The sequence below is a fragment of the Poecilia mexicana genome, unplaced genomic scaffold (assembly GCF_051168715.1).
Source record: "Poecilia mexicana isolate PSO_F unplaced genomic scaffold, ASM5116871v1 scaffold_18, whole genome shotgun sequence".
Taxonomy (NCBI): Eukaryota; Metazoa; Chordata; class Actinopteri; order Cyprinodontiformes; family Poeciliidae; genus Poecilia; species Poecilia mexicana.
The window spans coordinates 23,703,638-23,728,533 of NW_028263387.1; the positions used below are offsets into that span (position 1 = coordinate 23,703,638).

Below are 24,896 nucleotides of genomic sequence, written 5' to 3' on the forward strand. Positions count from 1 at the left end.
TCCATGATCCGTGTTCGCTTCACAGTAGATGAACAGATTCTTCCAGGATCCCTGAGTCCTGGTGGTGAAGGTCCACTCCAGAGTGATGCTGTGGTTCTCCTCTGCCTCATAGCTGCTCTGGGTCACATTCACTACAAATGTTGCTGCTGAGGAGACAGAGAGGGAAAGAGAGGAGCAGACACACTGAGAACTGGAACATGGGAGTCTTTCAGCTCCATCTAGAGAGCTTTCTGTCACAAAGACAAGATGGAGACTGACCACAGAGACATGAGCTGAGGATGAGGAGCAGCAGGGAGATCATCTTCATCCTGAGAGAGGAAGAGGAGGAGGAGAGGCAGCAGGACATCAGGAACAACGTCACTAACAGTACAAAGGTCAATTGGAAATAATCCTACATGTGAAATGAAATAAACTTTCTCTGAGTTTCACATGAGAACAAATGATCTACATCAAATTGTTGCTGGTACCTCGTCTGTTTAATCTCCAGTGACTGAATGAGTTCAGTCAGGATATCAGATGTTTGTCACCAACATTTTGTCTTCCTGCTGATGGGAAATAGAAAAACAAACTGAAGCAGAGAAATGGCTCCACCTGCTGGACAACTTGAATAATTACAGCTGCTCACTAGTATTTATGTTTAGCTCAGTTTTTCTGCCAATTTATAACGAGCAGTTTAAATTCATTATTCAAACTTTACCGAGATAAGTAAACATTAAAATTATTAACTCTTAGTGTTTATACTTTTAGAATCTAAATGAGACAGAAGATCAGCTGATTTACCTTTAAGTTGTGACTGAAATTTGAATCCTGTGGGGGAGAAACAGGTTTAAGGCTTTTATTGAGACAGAATGACACGACTTTCACATTAAACGGTTGATGGACTAAGATTAGCATTTTTATAACACAACAGTAGAATAATCACCCAGTTTAAGAAAGAAAGCTAGCCTGTACAGTGGTGCTGCTGGTAGAGTTGTTGCCTCACAGTAAGAAGGTCTTAGGTTCAATTCCCAGCCCAGGGTCTTTCTCCTTGAGTTTGCATGTTCTCCCTGTGGATGTGGTTTCTCTGAATAGTTCCTAGGTCTGTGTGTGCATGGTTCTTTCTCCTGTCTGTCTCTGTGCTACCCTGTCAAGAGTGAATCCACCTCTTCTCCCCACTTGGTAGAAAATGTATTTAATCTGCATGAAGAACAAACACCAAGTTTTAATTTAATTTAGAAAGAAAATCTGTTTGTCTCTTTAGTTTTCAACAACCAGACACAGGAAAAGTTTTTCCTAAACTTTCTATAAACAGAAGAACCTCAAACAGATTAAAACTCATAATTGATCAAATTAAACAGATTTATCTGATCTGTTCAGATTTTAAATCCAAACGTCTTCAAAATTCACAGATCTCTGGATTAAATCAATGAGATTAGATTAAATATTAATTTATTTCTCATTAATTCGTCCAGCATTTCAAAATTTTTCTTATTCAAGAAGGAAACAGGAATGAAAATAATTTGTAGATTAAAATCACTTTGATTCCACTGATTTATTGACCAGTTCTCAGATACATTAACATTTATTACTGATGCTATTGTCTAATTTAACAGGCAAATTTACTGAACTGAACTGAAATCTAAACAAACATAAAACCAAATTACTACATACTTACTTATCTGGTTGGATTGTTTCATTGTTTCTCAGAGTTTGTAGAGCTTCGTCCTGCTACAGGATTATCCATGTGACAAAAGTGAAGAAATGAGTACAAACTGTTTTCTGATCAGTAGTTTCAGGTCCTGATGTTTTTGCTCTCATTCCCCTGAATAACCAATGTGTCCTAAACTCACCACTGCTTTGCTCCTCCCTCCTCTGTCATGTTGATCAGTGTTTGTTTAACATCTTAAGGAGAAATCTGAGTTTTATCTAATTTTTAGAAATTCTCTGATCATTGAAAACTGAATCTGGATTCTGATTAGAATCAGTTTGATTCACTTCATTTCAATAAAATCTATTCCAGAGGTTTATAGAGCTAGAGTCAGTAGATCAGCTGCTATAAACCAGATGTTTGCTCTAGTTGTTGTTTCATTTAACAGTTTTCTTTCTGACAGAGATCAGCTGATCTGTTGATTCTCTCAAAGTTTTTCTGCTTCATTGAACTGAAGGAGTTCAGTCAGGATCTCAGCTGTTTGTCTCCAACCAGGAAGATTCACTTTCACTTCAGATCCTCCATCTGTTCACGTGTTTGCTGTCAAAAGATATTTATTGTATCTGTTTGTAACAAAATCACAATTTTCTCTCATTTCCAAAAATTAAAATCAATAATTCACTTTTATGTTGATTAACATAAAAAGTAAATTGTTCACACATTTAGTGAATCTATAGATCTATAGATCTATCTTCAGTGACAACCAGAGTTAAATCCTCCATATATGTGATGAACTTCTCTCTCTGACATTATAACCAGGAAATGTTAATATTTTGGTATTTCTATTTTATGCTGAAAGTAATAAAACCAAAAAAACAACTAAGAAATAATCTTATCTGACTTCTGATTCTACAGTAAAGGACCAATGAGTCTCCATCCTGCAGATGAAACAAGTTGAGAGGTTTGGGGAGAGTCAGCAAACTTCCCCCAATGTTTTCACCACACAGTGGTTTTCTTTACATTAAGTGAGTAAACAAAGTTTACGCAACATGAAGAGCCGACTCAGCTCTGGCAGACCTCACTAGGAACCTCAGCATAGAAGTGGAACTGATTTACCACTTCTTCTTCTTCTTCTTTTAGAGTTTCTGCAGCTTTAAAAAAAAAAGGTAATTCCACAAAAGCAGAATCTTAATATTATGCTCTCATGTCCTTAATCACTGCAGCTCAAAGTTACTCAGCAGCAGCTCAAGTTCAGTTTTGTCACTACATTTCCCAGCATGCCTTTGGTTCATTTTCAACAATTTAACAATGAAACACTGAGATCTGGAAAGTTTCTCTCAATATATTCAGTGCAGAACTCAGAAAAGAGATTCAGTTGATAGAAAATCATAAAATAATCATCAGCTTCACATCATTTATTATAAACAGGCTGAATTCACAACATCAAGAATCTCATTTAGATCCTAAATCTTAGAAGCTGAAGTTCTGTCTGCAGCATTTCTATGATGAAAACTGTCCAGATCCTTTCAGAAAGTGAAACATTTATTTTCTTCACATCCAGTTCCTCCAGTTCCAGTCAGAGAGACTGAACTGGAGGAACTGGGAGGATTTATTTAAACTAAATGAACCAACAGAGTTTAAACATCAAAGTGAATCCATCCAGATTCTGGGACAAAGAGACTCTGAGGTCCAGATGTTCTAGAAACTCTTTTCCTCTCTGTACTGATTCTGGTTCTGAATGTGGTTCTGGTGGAGATCAGAGGAGGAATCAGACCAGAACCTGGTTCTGTCAGACTGTTGGACTGTAGAAAACACAGATCCATCCGTCTGTTTCTGTCTTTCCTTCCTTCAGTCTCTCCTGTCAGGATTTCATACCAGTTTGGTTTCATGTTATTGTTGATCTGCTGTCACTGAAACCAGGATTCAATCTTCACATCACAACTAATCAGAGAAACTTTTTTATTATTTCCTTCAAGAGGTTGGATGAACTCAGTCCAGATAATATTCACACAGACAAAAACTGGGATCTGCTGGGACTTGTAGCATTTTAATAATCAACAGTTTGGATCAGTTCCTAAGTTTTAGGATTCAAAATGTTTTGTAGAGAGAGAAAGAGAAGAGAAGAGAAGAGAAGAGAAGAGAAGAGAAGAGAAGAGAAGAGAAGAGAAGAGAAGAGAAGAGAAGAGAAGAGAAGAGAAGAGAAGAGAAGAGAAGAGAAGAGAAGAGAAGAGAAGAGAAGAGAAGAGAAGAGAAGAGAAGAGAAGAGAAGAGAAGAGCTCAGGAAAAGATCCTTAATGTTGTGAATTCAGACTGTTAATCATTAATGATGTTATGTTGGTGATTATTCTGCTCTGATTTTCTATAAACTGAATCTATTTAGAGAAACTCTGAAAAGCTCCAGAGTTTCTATCACAACACTGATTTCTTAGATTTTATCTTCCTGCAGCAGATCAATAACTCACACAGGCTCTTATTTACTAATACTAAATAAATCTTCTTTAAATTACATTAGTTAAGTTAATAAAACTTCAGCTTCTGCACTTTACAATACTTTATTTATCCCAAAAGACAAATCAAGCTCAGCAGCTCACTGAAACACATTCCTGCACACTACAATGGTATAAAACAACAACCATTCACAGAAAAATACATTTGACTCTCACTTGTCTGAACAATTAACAGGTTAATCAGAGTAGGGTGTTCAAATCTCTTCCTCTGTCGTTCACCTTTAAACATCTGTCAGGATTTGAGAGTCAGATGAGAAACAACCAGATTTTTTTAAATAACATGGCAGGTAAAATACACCTGACTTTATAACAGAGGTTTTATTTTTATCTTTTATTTTTATCATACTCTGACCCGCTTTGATTGTCATAGAGTTAACTTTCCGAGGTTACCTGAACGCATCATGAGGAAGGAGCGGTAACTTTTTGCACAGCAGCTGTGCAGAAAGTTCACTGGTGCCAGAAGGTCCAAGAGAATCATTCAAACAATGAGCACGGCCGTCAAAAAGGTTTAGAGTTCAAAATAAAAGATGCATAATGGCTCAAAACAAGCTAATACATAAATAAAATAGATAAAGTCAGCAAAAAAGTGGAATAATTATCAAGGTCTTGAGTGATGATTCAAAAATACTTAAGTAATTTAGCAGATCTACAGCTTTAAAGTCATTTATCACATTGAAAATAATCTGGATTATTAGTAAAACCATACAGTAAACAGACAAGAGCCACAGATAACACATAACATTACAGACTTTAAAATTAATTGCAAATTAAGAAAAACAGAGTTCGCAATGGGACTGTGTGAATCCTGAATCTCTGAAGTTAAGAAGTGGAAATCCATAAGTAATTCAAACTCTTGATTGGTTTATATTAATCCATAAGTCCTAAAAGAATCAAATGTTTGTTTTAGGCGTAACTTGCTGAAGGATTGGCACGTCCTGCTCAGAATCGAGATTTTTCTGCTTGTTGCTCGTTATTATCTCGTCTCTGCAGGTCCGTTAATGTCAGGTGTAAAAGTGAAACCACAAAGACAACAATCACTGTTCAGCTTCACATTCAACCTGCATTTATCCAAACAGTAAAATGCATAAAAACATCTCAACATGGTGTTCAGATAGCAAAGCCACAAAGAAAACATTAATTACCTTAAAGATATGAAGCCGCATCTTCTGGGAGCTCTGAGCGGACAGAAGGAGAAAAGGAGAAAAAACTGTCTGGGCTGATTTTAGCTCAGTTACTGTCATCCTACGTCCCATCAGCTCATGGTGTCGATCTCCTGCTGCATGTAGGCGACGGGGAGATTTCTAGAGAAATGATATCATACGGAAACAATTCCACTGAAATGAATGTATCCGTTGTCTAACCCGTCCTCCCAAACCCCCTTACTCTATTGTTCCAAGATTAAAACAATGGATGTGCTATTTCACACAGAAATGGTTTCTACTCCAAGAACCGAGTTTTATCCTCTGGTTCCTGCTCCCACACAGAGCTCCCATTTGAACATTACTGACCCGGTGCATTACTACAGTAGACGGCAGGTTTATAAAATTAACACACATTTCATATAGTGTACATGAGCTAATCAACCACCAATACTGTTCAGGTGATCACTTAATGATCGCAAAATGAAAATTCAAAGACACAAATCTGCAACGGACAGGATGTTCTGTTTGGTGTTTTCATGTACTTTAATTTAAACCTCCTGTTATGTTGCGGGTCAAATTGACCCGTTTTAAAGTTTTTTTTTTGTTTTTTAAATAGTTGGAAGTATTTTTTCTGCATGAAACTGTTTCTATTTGTCTTAATAAGTGCACTACATATAAACTGAAAATGGTTCATTTTACACATCTACACCAACCCAGGGTATTACATAGAAACTGTTTGGGTCAATTTGACTCTGCAGTCAAGTTGAAGGGTGAAAATGTAAACAAAAAAATCAATTTCTATATTTTTCCTTGCAGCTATGAACCATATTTCACCACACATACACAAATACATGTGCATTTCTCACTATTCTCTTTACTTCACTGTGCAGGTGTTCATACAACTTTTGATGGGAACCTTTTCTGTTCCCATGGACAAACTCCACCAACACTGAGTGATTCTCAGCAGAAGTGGGGAGAAACACAAATACTCTCTGCATGACTCATTTGTCTTGATTTTAATCAGCAGGTCAAAGAACAGTATATGTGTCTCAAGTTCAATTATAAAGATCACCCATTGAAAAAGAATTCAAAATGTAACATAAAATATTTTACAAAATATCAATTTCTATGATAATTATTGTTTTTGGTGTGTAGGTTTAAATTGTCATTAATGATCCTTTACTTCTCACACTAAAGCATAATTAAACATTCCACGCGTCAAACTGACCCAGGAACATTACTGCTCTACCTCAAAATGAACATAACAGGAGGGTTAAGCCACATTTTACAGAAACTGGATACAAAATCTCCAATGGGGGCTACAACCATTTCTTGTGACAGATTCCTGCTCATCCTGCATTGGAGCAGCTGGTTTTGTGGACATGACCTAATGTGTAGTAACAATCTGCATGTGCATGTCGCTAGCTGTAGCGGCTAATGGTCAATGTCAACTAATATCGATGGTCACTCTACTCCCCAAATGTCCCAACCAGACCCAAAAAAGTCCCACTGAAAATCAACAAGAGCAGAGATTCAGATGCAATTGTCTAGATGCTGGAAGTTGGTATGGATGAGGAGGATCGGGGAGCTGATGCACCCAGTTACTGGAAAACCTTTTTGTGCCAAGAATAAGACCAAAGCTTACATGTGAATGTCAAACAGTCTTATTAGGACTTGTCCTGCTGAGGCTTGTCAGATTAATTGTACCTTAAATACTTGTAATTTCACTTGGTGATGGAATTAACAAAAGAACTTTTCAGTAATTCTAATTTTGTCATGAGTTCTAGGTGGTGAGGTAAACACAGTTGACCCAGGTAGAAAAGAGCGAATGATGTTTAATGAAGAATCACACAATGTACAGTCCAGGCAGCAGTAGCAAAGATTCTCATACTGGTAGTAACTGGATTAAGACATGAGACATGACAAACAACAGCCAAGACAAGGTGGGATTAAATTCACAAGGAGGATAATCTGGGGAAAAGAGGGACAGCTGGGATCAATCAAGGGGTAGACAGAACAAAACTGAACACAGAAACCTAAATAAACACAGAAAAAAACGAATTCTCACAAATTTATGGAATAAGTCTGTATATTTGATCAATGCTTGCCTGCAGTTGAAAACAGTTTCACGATTCAGAAATACGTTTTGTGAAGAATTATCACATATTTGCCAAAGATGTTAAAAAATATAATCAACATGAGATTCTGTAACAATCAAAATGTTATTAATTTCAAAAACAGGATAAATACCTTCAGTGTGAACCAAATAAATCCTTGTTAGAGTTAACTTTGAACTTGTGATTCTGACTCCTCAGCTGACCCTCAGTTGGCATAAATTTGTGTCCTGCTGAGTTACACATAGCAGATGAGAGAAATATCAATATTCAATTACATGCTTCAATTCATATCAATTATACCAGCATAATTGACATTAGTTCAGGTTATGCAGGGGCAGCTGCAGAAACACAGGAGAGGCAGAAAAAAATTAATTAAATGAAATAAAATCTGTCTTATTGTATAATTTTGAATCTTTAATATTTGCTATATTAAAGACACGACTATGCGTAACTCAACAGAGCACAAATTTATGCTGCCAATTGAGGGTCAGCTGTGGACTCTGGATGAAATAATTGAAAATATAAAGTTTGTCAAGACTGAAAATAACTTTTCAGTCCTTTTCAACAAAGGACTGAAAAGTTCCTGTGTTAGTAATTCCTTCACCAAGTGATCAATTAGATTAATTACATTGTGCATGTTTTAACATATTTATATTTTTGCTATAAAGACACTATTAATCTGACCATCTTCATCAGGACATCATTTATTGAAAAAGCCTGCTTAAGTTCTGGCCTCATTCTTGGCACAGAGAAAGAAAAGGCCTTCCAGTAACTGTGGGTGCATCGGCGCCACCAACTGGAAACATGAAGTTACAATCTTGCTTTGTGACTCATTAGTTTTCTATTTGCAGTCAGTCATGCTTTACAAAATTGCAAGGTGTGTCAGGAAAACAGTTTTTGATTTATAATAATTGTGATGTAAATGTCCAAATGGAGTAGTTGTGAAAAATAAAACAGTTTTTACTGCTGTCTCTGTTAATTTGAAGCCTTCTTTGAAATGTCTAATAACAGCTTTGATAAAAGATGAGTTGTTCTTATAATCTGTTGTTGAAAGGAGCTTGTTTGACTTATATAAATATTTTTTATTAGACAAAATTTGATCAAAGTCTCATCATCACATTTTATTAAATAAGAGTCGAAACTGAGAGGCCAGGCAGGGACTGGTACCAAAACAAATCAGAACAGAGTAAACAGAAAGGTTTCAAAAACATTACATTATTGGTTACAGTACTTTGTAAATGATATTTAATCAATTTTATTAGCACTATAATTATTGTTATATGGAAGCCATACAAGAAAAAAATATCTCCATTAAAATATAAAAATATATATATCAATTCAGATTTCATAAAAATTTATTTGTCTCATTAGTTTATTTTGTGAAATTATTCAGCTCAGATTTAATCTTCTAGTCACAAACTGGAAGTTCTTGGTTTATTTCTCTACATGTTTCAACTGATCATATATTTGTTGATTGTCCAGATAATCACACAAATGCAGCTTTCATGAAGACAGGAATGTTTTTTCCAGTGGCAAAAGGTCAGGGATAAAAGATGACCTTGATCCGATACACAGTGAAACTGTTTGTGTGGACAGACTGTCTCTGTTAAATCCTTTAGTTCTCCACCAGAGGGCGCTGTGAGGTTAAAACTTTAGGTTCTGGACTAAAATAAATAATATGTGAAATAATGAGATGTGGGCTGCACAGTGGCGCAGTTGAGAAACTTGTATTACTACATTGCAATACAAGTTTCTCACTTATATTTTTGATATACATAAAACCAACCTTGTAAACATTTTGTAAATATTAAAGGACCTTGAAATGCATGGTTTTTAACCAGGGGCTACACATATTTAAAAATCATGAATGTAAACATAAATAATTTATTTTAAAAAATAATCTTTGGTCTCACTAACAATCAGCTGATCCAGCATTTAGACACAATAACTGATCAATGGGTCTGTCTGACTCCAGAAACATTTTAGAAATTATTAAAATCATCATTATTACAGTACATTTTACAGAATGAAACAATCATGACCTTTTTGTTGTGCAAAATGACTGTCAACCAAACTCAAGTGAACAAACCCTTTATCTGTATTATGTGTTTCAACTACATTTATCAAATGATGAGTTTTCTTCTTCGGTCTATTGTTCCTAAACCAAATAATGAATATTATAATTAGAACCATCAGAAATGCTATCAGTCCCAGAGGGATGAAGATGATGATCCATCTTCCTCTCTCTGGTTCTGGAGTCAAAGTTGGTCTCTGAGTTTGGATCTGATCAGCAGCTGCTGGAAAGAAACCAGAAATATTTATTAATATTTGATGAAAACTGAGATCCAGGAGGATTCATGATGAAGATGAAGATGTTGGTTCATCAACACAGGAATCAGGATTTTAACTTTGAGTGGAAAAAATTATTTCTTCTCACCAGTCACGTTGAGTCGACATCTTCCAGAGTTGAATCCATCTTCAGTTTTCACGTCACACAGATACAGACCAGAGTCTTCAGTCCTCAGTCTGGACACATGGAGTCTGATTCGTCCTTCTCTGAGGACGTCTTTGTCACTCTGGACTCGTCCTGAAAACTGATCATCCTGAGACTCTGGAAACTCAACTCCATCATGGACGTGATAGAGAACAAAGACTCCATGATCTGTGTTCGCTTCACAGTAGATAAACAGATTCTTCCAGTTTCCCTGAGTCCTGGTGGTGAAGGTCCACTCCAGAGTGATGCTGTGGTTCTCCTCTGCCTCATAGCTGCTCTGGGTCACATTCACTACAAATGTTGCTGCTGAGGAGACAGAGAGGGAAAGAGAGGAGCAGACACACTGAGAACTGGAACATGGGAGTCTTTCAGCTCCATCTAGAGAGCTTTCTGTCACAAAGACAAGATGGAGACTGACCACAGACACATGAGCTGAGGATGAGGAGCAGCAGGGAGATCATCTTCATCCTGAGAGAGGAAGAGGAGGAGGAGAGGCAGCAGAACGTCAGGAACAACATCACCCATTACAAGGAGCATCTGCTGCTACAGCTTTAATATATTGATTTAATTATTCAGCAACATTTACAGACGATAAAGTGAAGGACAGTTTTCTGGTGGTTTTCTGTGAACATTTTCTCATCTTTAGTCTTTGAGCTCATCTGGCTTGAAAAAAAAATCAAGATGAATAAACATCAGTGAAGTGATGAAGAACATCAGGAAAGATGTTTGATCAGCTGGTTCATAAACTTTCTGTCGTATTTCATCAGCATGGTGGAAAAGTTGAGTTTAATACAAAACAGAGAAAAGATTCATTTTTTAAAACGGATCATTACTGCCACCTCGTGGTGTTAAAGAAACACAGCAGTAGTAAAACTACAGGGGTCTCATGGGCACAAGAAATGTGAGGCGTCATATTTTATGCAAAAGTCGGCATGTATAAAAATTAACTTAAATTTGGGTACATGTACGCACACTTTTTCCCTGGCGTGAAAATGCGCTGCAGCCACGCAAACTTTTTCTGTGAACAATATCAAACTACAAAGCGTCAAAACTCATCTAAATATACTGAAGTCTGACGACTTTCGGTTATTTAGACCAGGAAGCATCAAATCCGATGTTTTTTATGATTTTAATATTTTATTGTTTAAACGTAAACGATGAAACTGAACCGCATTGACATGCGCAGTGGTTTCCTCTAATCGTCAGTAATATAATAGCGCTGCATAAACCATAAGATATGGCGACATGTAAAATCAGCAGCGCTTCGCTTTCACAGACGGTGGGGACTTAGTCCAACTTTTAGCGTCACTTGGAAGGAAAGCTTAAAGAAAGGTAAGATCTGTGGACGTGATGCTAGCAAAGCTAGCTGTACTGAGACACATGTTGCATCTGCGATGAAAAAAAGTTGTCACTCATGCGCTGAATTATTGTGTGGAGGTGTTGACTGAGGTGTCGCAAATATGGGACAACGTTGTGACCAAAGTCTGCATTGATATGACATTCAGGAACGATCCGATTCTTCTGGACGGATCTTTACTGATTAAATTTATTTCAGCTCTAAGTATTTAATATCTAGGTGTTTTATGGGAATGTGGATCTTTAAGATACATTTGAGAAGCAATTTTGATAGGTAAAACTTAATGTTTTTGTCACATAGCGCGGGGTGCTGGTCTTGACTTGGTCTTGGGTTTGTGGTCTTGACTACAACTCTGCTACTGGCTCCTTGGTTGCATGTCCTCCCTCACCCACCTTCTTTCCATCCCCTTTCTGTTGGATTTCTTTAGAAATAAAAGCCACTAGTGGCAAAACAAGTGAAGTTTATGCTATGTTAGGACAGGACAGGAGACCAGATGTTTCCATCCCTGAAATTGTGATGCGTAGAATCAGTAAGTCTAAACTATGTTACAGAGAGTAAACACAATAAAAACATGCTTTATCTGTGGCATTGTTCATTAAAATGGCACATTACTGATGTATTAAAATTGGATAAGATCGGTTCACTTAATGATATTGTATTAGGGATTAGGTAATGCGTTCAGCAAGTACTTTTACTTTTAATACTTAAGTATTTTCAAAAGCCAGTACTTTTTTTACTTTTACTTAAGTAAAATGTTAATGTGGTACTTTTACTTTTACTTGAGTACATTTTTGTCTGTGTATTTGTACTTTTACTTAAGTACATTTTTTGAGTACTTTCTCCACCACTGCACATACATAAGTAGCTGCGCAAAGGTGAGCCGCGTAAATGTGGACCTTTGGCTCTGATGGAGAACATCGCCAATAGAAGGACTCAGAGCGAGCGATTGATCAGATTATATTGATCTGCTGGGAAATATTGATGATGGTTTATTAGCGTTTATATTAATCCAGACTGTATCTGAGCAAAACTTAAAGAAGGAGCCGTGCGATACCGGGACCGGTGCAGCTGCAGTCATCCTTTATGAATTCGCCTTTATGGACAGAAATAATCTCTAATCTGTAAATGTACAATTTATGCACATGACACATAATATCAGTTTTGACGTCCCTACACTGGCTCCCTGTAAATCAGAGAACAGACTTTAAAATAATGTTAGTGTAAGATGATTTATTTTTCCTTTTCAATTAATATGGTTTCATGTGAGATTGGTTATTTGCTGGGGATGTTCCATGGATGAGTGGGGGCGCTGTGCCTTTGGGAGGACATGTTTCTTTCTTCTTCGAGGGTTTTCTTCTTATGAGGGGCTGAGACGTTAGCCTGTTCGGTTACACTGTTGAATAATAGTCTGCACAGCTACGCTATTCCCTCTCAGTGTCTGCTCTTTCTCTACCTCCTATTTAATGGTGACGCATTTGGATCGCTGCTCGGCGGGGGCGGGGCTGGGGGCCCCGGGTCTGGGGGTGCCAGGGAAGGAGGAATGGTTTCAAGTCGCTTAAATGTCTGATTATAGACGGAGAAAGTGCGCCCTCGCCTGTTGAGAAAGGTGTATTTAATGTTAAAGTTACCTTCCCCAATCGAATATATACTAGTCACCACCAATGGCTGTTTCACTCATGGTTTAGCCGAAATGCTTCCTGGGTAAAAATCAAAAGACAAACGCGGTGCCCCCCCCACTCAGCAGTTTCAGTTTCGCTCCGCGCACCCCGCGATCGTCAGGTGTGCCGTGGAAATTATTCAATTTCACCTACGGTACCGTATTTTCCGGAATATAAACTGCTACTTTTTTCCTAAGCTTTGAACCATGCAGATTACAGCCCGGTGTGGCTTTTCTGTGTATTTTTCTTCAACCACCAGGGGGCTCTCTTGCAGGAAGTGAATCATTAAAAGTCTAAATTGTAAATCAAAGAAGAACGTGCTAATTTTCATTTAGAACAACCACATGCTAGCAGCAGGCATGACAGAGAAATGTTTTCAAACTCATATGATGAAGCTTTTAAGTTGAGGGCTGTCGGTCTGGCAGTACAGGAGGGAAATAAAGCCGCTGCACTTAAGCTCGGTGTGAACGAAACCATGGTTCGGCTTTGGAGACGGAGTGCTGCGTCCTTAATATATCCAGCAGATTTATTAGGACGCAGCCCTCTGCTGCCCTCTGCTGGGTCCTTATGGAAAACCGAGAGCAGCTTCCAGTTTGTTTGTTTGTTTGTTTGTTTGTTTGTTTGTTTCTTTTTTCTTTTTTTTTCTTTTTTTTTGTAGTGGTATAGAAATATACATAATTCCCTACAAATAGTTTCCAGGTGAGAAGTTCCGGTCCTTGAAGTTGGCGTGGTGTATATAAGGGAGCTGCGGCGTTCATTCAGGCATGTGTCGTCTTTGTTCTCCCACTGTGTGGTTCGCGTCTGGTGGACTCTGGCAGCAGAAAGCAACAAATCGCTGGCTGGTGCATGCTGAGCTGATGTTTTGGTGGTAGGTGTTCTCTCTCCCTGCACTTTAGCTGATCTTGGTCAGAAAATCTAAACTGAAGTGTGATCGTAGGTAAAACGCCACTGCGCTGCGTTCCTTTTCTTCCTCGGTCTGCGAGTGTGTGCGCATGTTTTGTGGATCAGCAGGTAAGAAATTAACACTCATCTAAGCTCCAGTTTCTTTTATTTAAAATGGTGCTAAATTTTTTATAGGTTCCCCACAGTTGAACCATTGCTGCTCTGTCTGCGTTCGTTTCCCGGATCTGTTCGGCTTTGTTCTGCACCGGCTACGTAAATCTCCCGGATTTCTGCACAATTGTTCTCGAGTTGGACTGTGGCGGCGTTATCCGCCCTAATTGGAGCGTGTTTGGGGTGTGGCATCGGCGCGCCCGTTTCATCTCCCGCTGTGGCAGGGCCACGCCTGGTCTTAATGTTTTAACTTGTATTGTCTGATTTTTATTTTTCTACTTTTGTTCACAGCCCTTTTTGTTTGTTTAGTCGGGCTGATATTGTTGGTTAATTTTTTGTTTGCAGTTGCTGAGGTCCGGTGGCGGTGTTGGTGTGGTGACGGTGTCTTCCTCGTCTGTGTGCTGTGATTCTGGAGTTTGGCTTGTCTCACTGCGTCTGGTGTTAAAGGTTTTTTTGATTTGCTGTGTTTGGATGTCGTCCCCATAGCGCCCGCTCCGGCCGGTAACCTCAACTGCTGCAGCAGTTCTATTTCCTTTGATTTCTTTAGTTTAATTTTTAAAAAGAAATTGGTTTTAAAAACATTTTTCAAAAGAATTTAATAAACGTTTTTTTTTTATCATTTTGAAATGGTTTCAGATGTTTTAATCCATGCATGACTGAACCTGTGTGCCTTAAACAAGAGGTAATATTCTCTGGGTGAAATTCCCAGGGTGGCGTTGTTGAGCAATTTACTAAAATTAAACTTCCACAAAATCTGAATTTCCATCTAGTATCGCCACATTATTTTTTCAAAAAAAATTGAAGGTGCTAGTATGGTGCGCTCCATAGTCTGAAAAATACGGTAATTAGTTTTAAAAGGTTGGTACAGAGCATTTTACATTAAAACAAGAGAATTAGTGATGCATGAATGTTACAGGTAGCGGTGAGAGCATCGTATCTAGCAAGACTGTGACGACAGTGATGAAAAGACGGTGAAGCTCAGCAGTAGCTGGAAAGAACATGGGTGAAGTGAGCTTCTCAAGCCTGGCTACTATAAAAACTGAAACCAGAGAGACTGAGAGCTGTTCAGGAAGAGCTTTGTCTTTCTTCAATTTCTGCCAGGAAATCGGCTGTTTTCATCCAGACATGCACAGGTTTCACACTAGGTGCGTAAAATATACAGATATTAAAATTTTGTACATGCAAATATTCATATTGTAACAGTGAATATGAAGTGAAATGTTTCCCAAATATTATCGATTCTTTCAGAATAAGAATTATTTTCTGTGTTCCAGCTATAAGAATGCTTTTGTTTGTAAAACACTTTGAAGTTTTCTACAACTTCTTTAAATTTAAGACCACAGTGTTATGGCCCTGTTCAGATGTAATTTTGAAGTGGACATGTTACGTGCAATTTGAAATAAGAAATGTCAAATGCGATAAAAACACATTTTAATATTTATTTGATTCCTATTCAAGATACGTTGATAAGAATGACTATATATGTAATATAGGTGGCTACAGAGTATCTTTGTTAACATTTTTGCCTCGAGATTTTTTCAATTAAAACAATGTACCTTTGCACAAATAGGTTGAATAACACTGATCTAGACCTCTCAGATCTTCTGGTTCTGGTCTGCATCCCTAGAACCAGAACCAAACAAAGAGAAGCAGCATTCAGCTCCTATGCACCAGAGATTTGGAACAAACTTCCATAAAACTGTAAAACAGCTGAAACACTGAGTGCCTTTAAATCTTGATTAAAAACCCACCTGGTTAGAGAATAAACATCCACATCCCCACTCAAAGGACTCCCTGACTCTGTCTTTAAATCCCTTTTAAATAAAATATATTATTTTTTATAAATACTTATACTCAAACAAGGACCGTTGCCATGGTTATTGTTTGTGGTGGCAGACTTCCGGGTATTCAGAATAATTTACATTGATATGTATCTATGGGTGGCGACATGGCGGAGCAGTAGCTGTGCTCTATTTCCTGTAAATTGACATTTATAAAGGAAGGGCTTAATACATCCGGATTTTCTTGAGCGTCGCATTTTTGTAAATTTGTCCGTACGTCAAGTTTCGGTGTGAAAACTGTGCACTCTTTTATGCATGAGGCCCCTGATGGCTGTGGATAAAACTTGTGGAGTTTTGGGGTATTTCCATGCTCCATTCTTTGTTGTTTCAGGACAGCTTCAGGGCTTTACATGGTTTTACATATCATTGTGGTAGGGGAAGTCACTGTAAGGCAGAGCAATAGTCTCTGTTGGATTTTTATTTTACATGGAACTGCCCTGAAATTAAACAAAAATAACTCAGAATTAATAAACTTTTGATCTAATATCACAACAAGTAACCAGTTAATGGTGCACACAGGTTTATAAGATTCCCATCAATAACAAACAGAAACCATTTAAATAGGAAGATGATAGCAAGCTGATTATTAATACATGAAAACATCATGTAGTGAAGAGGATTTTCCACTTGCACCTTTGTCAAAGTCTCAGATTATTTTTGGACCAACATAAAAATAAAAAATCTTCAATTTGTCCCTTAAACTTTAACTGATACAAATAAACAGAGATAAAACATATATTCTTTTGATAATGGAAAATCAATCAATCAAATTTTATTTGTATAGCACATTTCAGCAGCAAGACATTTCAAAGTGCTTTACATAATTTTCAAAACATTGTTTGACAAGGAAAAAGTGAGAAAGAAAAATAAAAAGAAAGTAAAAAGAAAAGATGAAATCGTTAAAAACATTAAAAACATCAAATACGTTGAAGGCATCAATTGCCATAAGCAAATCTAAACAGGTGGGTTTTAAGTTGAGATTTAAAGGCACCCAGTGTTTCAGCTGTTTTGCAGTTTTCTGGAAGTTTATTCCAAATCCGTGGTGCATAGAAACTAAATGCTGCTTCTCCTCGTTTGGTTCTGGTTCTGGGGATGCAGAGCAGAACCAGAACCAGAAGATCTGAGGGATCTAGACGGTTGGTACAGCAGTAACAGATCTGTAATGTATTGTAGTGCTAAACCGTTCAGTGATTTATAAACTAACAGTATTTTAAAGTCTATTCTTTGAGCTACAGGGAGCCAGTGTAGGGACTTTAAAACTGGTGTTATGTCTCTATCTTCCTGGTTTTAGTCAGAACAGCAGCAGCATCTGGATCAGCTGCAGCTGTTTGATTGATTTATTAGTCAGACCTGTGAAGACGCTGTTGCAGTAATCAATACGGCTAAAGATAAACGCATGGATGAGTTTCTCTAGATCCTGCTGAGACATTAGTCCTCTAATCCTGGAGATGTTCTTCAGGTGATAGAAGGCCGACTTTGTGACTGTCTTAATGTGGCTCTGAAGGTTCAGGTCAGAGTCCATCACTACTCCCAGGTTTCGGGCTGATCGCTGGTTTTCAGTTGTAATAACTGAAGCTGTGCATTGATTCTAGTTCGTTCCTCTTTAGGTCCAAAGATAACTTCAGTTTTGTTTCTGTTCAGCTTGAGAAAGTTTTGGCACATCCACACATTTATCTGTTCTAAGCATCTGTTCAGTGATTGGATGGGGTCAAAGGTCACCTGGTGACATCGTGATGTAAAACTGTGTATCATCTGCATAGTTATGGTAGCTGATCTTATTTCCTGTTATAACCTGAGCCAGTGGGAGCATATAAATATTGAAAAGAAGGGATCCTAGGATTGTACCTTGGGGTACCCCACATGTGACCTTTGACCTCTGATGAGAAGTTTCCAATTGAAACAAATAAATTCCTGTTCTTTATGTAAGATTCAAACCAGTTGAGCACTGGACCAGAGAGTCCGACCCAACTCTCCAGTCGATTCAGTAAAATGTCGTGGTCAACAGTGTCAAAAGCTGCACTGAGGTCCAACAGAACCAGCACTGTGGTTCTCCCACAGTTTGTATTTATATGGATATCATTGAACACTTTGACTAGGCCGTCTCCGTGCTGTGGTGAGCACGAAAACCAGACTGGAAGGAGTCAAAGCGATTCATTATTGTTAGGAAGCTATTTAATTGTTTAAAAACTGCTTTTTCAATAACTTTGCTGATGAATGGGAGGTCAGAGGTCGGCCTGTAATTCTGCAGTAGTGATTTGTCTAGACTGTTCTTTTTTATAAGTGGTTTGATAACTGCTGTTTTCAAAGCCTGGGGGAAAACACCTGAAGACAACGATGTGTTTACTATTTGGAGCAGATCATTAGCAACGACAGGAAAATAAAATAATTTTGTAGTGCCTTGGAGAGAATTTTTAATAAGATAAATGTAAAGATCCAGCATGGCTGCTGCTACATCAGTTAACAACATACTTATCTGCTTCTGTATTGTAAAATATAGAGATCTGCTCTTTTCCCCTTTCATATTGATCATGTGACTCATTTGAAAGTATAAAACTGAACTAACGCCCAATCCTGCTGTCGTGTTGACAGAGCAGCCAGTTCTCCCACCTGTCCCTCTCAGTGACAACAGGTCTTTTCACAAAACTGGTCACTAAATAAATAATTTTTTCTTGTTCAGAGGAAAAACCAACAAACCAGCTGCCTCCTCTTGTTTCCTCCATGTTGATCTACTCAGGTTACAGGAAGTCAAATTGTAATTAAATAATATAATAATAACAGCTCAGATCTGCTCTGGTTCAGCATCTCTCATTTTACTGATAAATAATGTAACCTGGAAAATTAAACATTAAAATCAATTCAGAATTTTATTAATAAACTGAATGTAATCAGATTTCAGTGTATTTAGATGAGTTTTGATGCTTTTTAGTTTCACAGTTTCACAATATGGGACCCCACATTTTTTGCTTATGCTTTATACATGAGACCCCATAAACCTGCCAGTTACAAAAACGAACTCATTGCTAATTACATTACAATGTCAAGTTGTTAAATGTTTTCATAGAGTTCCTGATTAATAGAAAGTGGTAGATTAAAAAGTGACAAATAATAAAACAGATCCAATTTACTCACCTGATTTATTGTGGAATCAACAATCTGTTTAAATATTAAGGTACGTCTAGTCCTTCCTCATAGTCCACTGGATCTATGTGGAGCAGTATTGTAAATGTCGTGGTAATAATAGGTGTGGGTGGAACCAGGTCAGGTAGTTTTACATGTTGCTGTGCAACTGAAAGATCATCTTCCTCAAACTCAGACTTCTGCCCTGAGTCTCTCTGGTTAATAAGAGTCTTTGCACTTCCAGTTTTTCACATTACATTAAATTACTCACATTTCAACTTGAAGTATTTAATAAAATGCATAATTTTTACATAGCTATAAACACATTTCCAAAATTCCTGAGGTGAATTTTGATTTACCTCAGAACTGAATGTGAAAGAAAAATAGTGATAAAATATAGAACATCTTTTAATAAAGGACTATAAACTAATTCTGTATAGCACTAGAGAGGATAATGCTAAATTGGCTCACTTAAAACTAAATAAAGGAGATAAAAATAAAACACTAAAGAGAATTACTGAAGTGGTTGAATAGCTGCTGCTACATCAGTAAACATTATTCCTCCATTTTTAAACAAAGAGCAGCTCTGATGTCCACTTTCTCTTTCACACTGTCGATGCAACGCAGGTCAAGTTTCTCACAAACAAAATCGTCTCTCGTTTCTCAGGGCAATTTATTAATGTGACTGTTCATGTTGGCAGAACCACTTCCTGGACAAACTCCTTTATTGATCAGAACCAGAACTAATGCTGATCCCCCTCACTAACGGAACCTGACCTGCTGCTTCCTCTGATTGTTATCAAAAAGACAGTTGGACCTCCTGTAACTGAGTTGGGTGCAGTAAGAACTGTATGTAAAGCAGAGGTTCCCAAACTGTGGGGCACGCCCCCTAGGGGGGCGGCGCGGGAAGCCGTCTGGATGAAAAAAAACAAAATATGAACACTGTATGCGCTGGGTTTTTACCTTAAAATGGCCAACTCTGTTATTCCTATGTCAATTTGATACAGTAGAGGCTTCCACACTTCCCATATCTGTGTCCTCTGTCACTTTTATCAGCAGTTAAAACAGTTTAATCCTTTGTTGACATGTGGTAACCTGTTTTTCCAAGCCGCCTTTAAACGCAACATGAGCGCTGACGCTCGCGCTGGGTTTCCACCTGTGAAGGAGACCTGCTGCTGCTGTGCGGAGCTACGTAGGTTTGTGTTAGAATCACGGCAGCAAAACTGCAAAACGCAAAGAACTTTTCACAGTTTTTCACTCCAAACTAACCGACTGAGTTGAGTAAAGCTGTTGGATGCAGGTAATGTTAGCTAAAAGATGACTAGCTAACATCAATACAGAACCTTAAGCTTAACAAGTAGCTTGTAGGCTACCGATGTTGGTGTCTATTTTCAGTAGATAATAATAATCTACTTTTTGCTCCCAAAAAGTAGAGTATTATTATCTATTATATTATTATTACTAAATAGTTTCATTCGTGATTTACTGTGTAAGGATCAAGAAACATAAATACCAAGTCAGAGTTTTAATTACTGAACCTTCAAAGCTTAACATGAATCAATTAATCTACAGTTTATTTATTATTGATTTAATATTTGTGCATTTAAAAAACTAGAATATTGCATAAAGGTGCAACATTTCTTCCATCCATCTGCCTCACTGGGTCTCATCTTCCTCTTGAGAACAGCTCAAAGATTTTATTTGAGGTTAAAGGTCATGGGACTTTGGTGGCAGATTGATGGTACATTGAACCAGTTTTTGATGCTTTTGTTGCTCAAATCCCACTTATTCTGGAAGTTTGGGTCAGTACATACTAGGAAATAAAATCAGCTTCTCTATACAACTGCTCTAGAGTTTCCTGGTAAAAAGCTGCAATGACTTTGGACTTCAGAACTCAGTGGACCAGAACCAGCAGATGACAAGGTGACCCAAACCTTCACTGACTGGAAAAATCTCTCTGGACTTCAAGCAATGTGGTTTATTTATGTCCACTCCTCCTCCAGACCCTGGTATCTTGGTGTTCAGATGAACTGGAGAATTTATTTTAATCTGAAAGCAGAACTCTGGACCATTAAGCAGCAGTCCAGTTCATTTTCTCTAAATACCAGGAGAGATGCTTTTGCATCAGAAATGACTTTTTGTTACTTAAACTCCTTATGACAAAAATATATATAAATAAGTGGATTACATATATGTGACTGAATAGGTGCAGCAGTGTTTTTCCTTGGTATTACACTTGTCTGTAGAAACATGTGGAAGGTTTAATACATCCACATTTCCAACATTTGCATGTTTCCTTTCCTAAGCATGCAAATTTTCCTCTCATCCAAACTGTATTCAAATTACAGATCAGCCGAAAAACTCAGTTGCTGCTGATCTGCAGCTGGTCGTCTGAACGTCTGGTGAGGTTCTTGGTTCTGATCCAGAATCTGAGGATCATGTGACCTGATCTGACTCTAACTGAGGTGAAGCATCAGAAAGGAGCAGAAACACTAAACAGAAATGTGACACAGAGCAGACTCTGTCATGGTTTGGTTCAGTTTTTAAGATTTTTTTTTTTTATTCTGAAGATGATAACTTACTATGATTTAAAGTTTTAGGTCCACATTTATTCATCAGGATTGAATAAAACAAACAAAAATACAACTTCAAACAAAAACTAAACTCTACACAGCAGAAATGTGTGTTTTGTCCACATGGTGGCGCTCTAAGCTCCGACTAAAAGCTGCTCAGCAGTGAAAGTTTTTCTCCTCCTTTCTCAGGAGATGAGGATCAATCACTGTTTCTCTGTTTCACTATTTATTTTTCCTCAATGTGTGAAAAACATCCAGAAACTTTCATTAAGATCCAACAGGAACATTTCTGGAAAAACTTTCATCAGAAAATGTTTGAGTTGATTTAAAACCAGCCTGTCAGCTTGAAAAAGACGTTTATTAACACAATCCTGGTTTTATCGATAAAACTCAAATTACTGATCAAAGTGTTAAAGCAGCTTTTTAACCAAAATAATGATCAGTTCATATATTTAATCAAACTAAAACAACTCATTATTTAGGCTCTTTCTTTAAGCTACAGGATGGTCATCAGGATGAACTCATTAATTTAATATTATAAAACTAAAACCTGTCATTATAGATCTATAACAGTGAGAACAGAGGAGAACATCGAGGTTCTTTAATGAAAATGAAGCTGCTGTAACTTCAGCCTCAGTCAGATCAGAACCAGAGAATAAATCCAGTCACCAGCAGGAAACTGGACCTCAGGTTCTGTGGAAACTGGATTTCTGAGTCTGATGACCAGTTTCCATGTGTCTGGACAGAGTTACCATAAAGTTACTATGATGAAATTAAAGGAAGTTTGTTCAGAAACCAGTGATGGCTGCAGCTCCCTGCACATCCAGTCTGATGGAGATCAGTTCAGATTTCACTCTGGTTCTGGATCAGCTCCAGTCCAGTTCAGACCTTTATGATTTATAACTACATGCAGCGTTAACAGGAAGTTGTTAAAAAAAATCTCTGGTTTTTAAATGTTTTCCTTTCTGAAACACTAAGTTTTCTTGTAAGGTTAAACTTCATCAAAACAGGAACAGACCTCAGAGATATTCTCACCTTTTAATGAATTTTAGAACCAGAACCGACTTCAGTAACAGTTTATGTACAAAAACAAAAGAATCTGACTTCAGTTGCTCTCAATGGACAAACCTTTTAAATTTAAATACACATTTGGTGAAAAAATTAAGACACTGACATTTACACAGCATTATCACAGTAGAAGACAACATGGTTAAATGATGACATAAATATGTGATGTTCATAAAACTGATTCCCAGCAGAGCAGTTGAGACTGTAAGTGTTCATCAGAGAGACAACCTGGGGAAGAAAGTGTCTCTATGGCGACTTGTTTATGCTAACAGCGCTACGGACATTCAACCCAAAGGGAAAGAGTTGGTGTCCAGGATGTGTGGGGTCTGCAGAGATGTTAGCTGTTAGTTTCCTGACTGTGGACCTTGATGGAGGGAAGGTCAGTCCTGACTGCTCTTTAGAGTTTGTCTCAGTTCTGTTTTATTGCTGAGTTTGAACCACAGAGCTACGGCTGAACAGGACAGACTGGATGATGAATAAAGGGCGAGTAGCTGAAGACCAGCAGGTTGGAGCTCTGGAGTTTCTGCTGGACTTTCATCCTAACAGTGTCTATGAGTGAAGATCATCTCAGATTAAATGTTTCCAATGAACCAGAAGTGATCCACAGTGAACGGAGTGGGAAAGCAGATAAAATGAGATTCAGCAGAAATAATGAAGAATGTAGAGTTCACAAAGAAACATCTGACTGTAACATTTTGATTCAGTATTTATTAGAATCAATGGATAAATGGAGTCAAAAAATATATTTTCTTTCATTTTTAATGTTTTTTGGGGTCTTAAAATATTTTGGTCAACAGCAGAAGTTTTGACTGAATATTTACATCTATGAACAATTAATACTTTTACAATAAATAAACATTATCCATCCATCCATTATCTACAAAGCTTATCCTTGTGGGGTTGTCAGTGGTGGTGATCTCCAGTGGTCAACAGGTGAAGTAAACCCAGGACCAGTTCACCACAAACATTACAGGGTAAAAATTAAGTGAATAAATCCAGAACATCAGTCTTTCTATTTCATCTGTTAATATTTATAAAACATGAGGTTTATGTTCACCTGTTTTTAACATTTAAAACAGGTTTATATCTGATTACTCAAGAGGTTTTTATTTGTACCTGCTGAGTTTCCAGAAGACTGAAACTTAAGACATGATTTTATTTTCTGATTTTACTTTTTTGTAGAACAAGTAACAACTGGAGGAAACAGCTATAACTACAACCCATGCAACAAAATGACCCCATTTCCTTAGACTTGTTTCGTTTGTAGTTTCAGGTTTAATCTTTGGTTCAGAATGACTCCTTCTAGCTGTGAACAAATCAAAGACATCTGATTAATTAATATTCTAAACAAATGAGGTAGAAGCTGTTTATTTATAAAACCAGAATAATTTTGACTGAACTCACCAGATACATTCAATCGACATCTTCCAGAGTTGAATCCATCTTCAGTTTCCACGTCACACAGATACAGACCAGAGTCTTCAGTCCTCAGTCTGGACACATGGAGTCTGATTCGTCCTTCTCTGAGGACGTCTTTGTCACTCTGGACTCGTCCTGAAAACTGATCATGCTGAAAATCTGGAATCTCAACACCTTCATGAACCTGATACAGAACCAGTCCTTTACGATGCGCCAACAAGCTGCAGATGATGAACAGTTCCCTGTAGGATCCCTGAGTCCTGGTGGTGAAGGTCCACTCCAGAGTGATGCTGTGGTTCTCCTCTGCCTCATAGCTGCTCTGGGTCACATTCACTACAAATGTTGCTGCTGAGGAGACAGAGAGGGAAAGAGAGGAGCAGACACACTGAGAACTGGAACATGGGAGTCTTTCAGCTCCATCTAGAGAGCTTTCTGTCACAAAGACAAGATGGAGACTGACCACAGAGACATGAGCTGAGGATGAGGAGCAGCAGGGAGATCATCTTCATCCGGAGAGAGGAAGAGGAGGAGGAGAGGCAGCAGGACATTAATAAACATCAGTCAATACAACATCTTTCTTGCATTGAAAAAACACTAAAATTGTTTCTTTGTTGGATCCAATTTACTGAATGATTTCAGTCTGAATATCAGCTGCTTGTCACCAACATTTCCTGCTGATAGAAACTGGATGAGAAATAGAAACAAACTAAAGCACAGAAATGGCTCCACCTGCTGGACATCTAGAGGAACTGCAGCTCCTCGCTAGAATTTACATTTGATCTGCAGCATGTCTGTCAATTTATAACATGCAGTTTAAAATCAGCATTAAAAATTTGATTAACATCTAAAATACTGACATATGTGTGGACTCTCAGTGTTTCTACTTTTATAACAAAATGAGGCAGAACTTGATTAGAGCTGAT

At 37.7% G+C, this 24,896-nt stretch overlaps 2 long non-coding RNA genes and 1 pseudogene across 3 annotated transcripts; all 3 read right to left on the minus strand.

Moving 5' to 3' along the window:
- Nucleotides 1-205: 205 nt before the first annotated feature.
- Nucleotides 206-1,814, minus strand: LOC148154261 (uncharacterized). Its single transcript, XR_015765975.1, has 4 exons — nt 1,655-1,814; nt 781-807; nt 468-545; nt 206-308 (listed from the first exon to the last, which is right to left on the minus strand). It is a non-coding gene; the product is annotated as an uncharacterized LOC148154261 (long non-coding RNA).
- A 6,267-nt stretch (nt 1,815-8,081) lies between these two features.
- On the minus strand, nt 8,082-10,265 carry LOC106909583 (uncharacterized; annotated as a pseudogene). Its single transcript, XR_015765968.1, has 2 exons — nt 9,831-10,265; nt 8,082-9,690 (listed from the first exon to the last, which is right to left on the minus strand). The product of XR_015765968.1 is annotated as an uncharacterized LOC106909583 (transcript).
- A 12,240-nt stretch (nt 10,266-22,505) lies between these two features.
- Nucleotides 22,506-24,479, minus strand: LOC148154262 (uncharacterized). The gene is made up of 2 exons (XR_015765990.1): nt 23,959-24,479; nt 22,506-23,860 (listed from the first exon to the last, which is right to left on the minus strand). It is a non-coding gene; the product is annotated as an uncharacterized LOC148154262 (long non-coding RNA).
- Between the last annotated feature and the right edge of the window lie 417 nt (nt 24,480-24,896).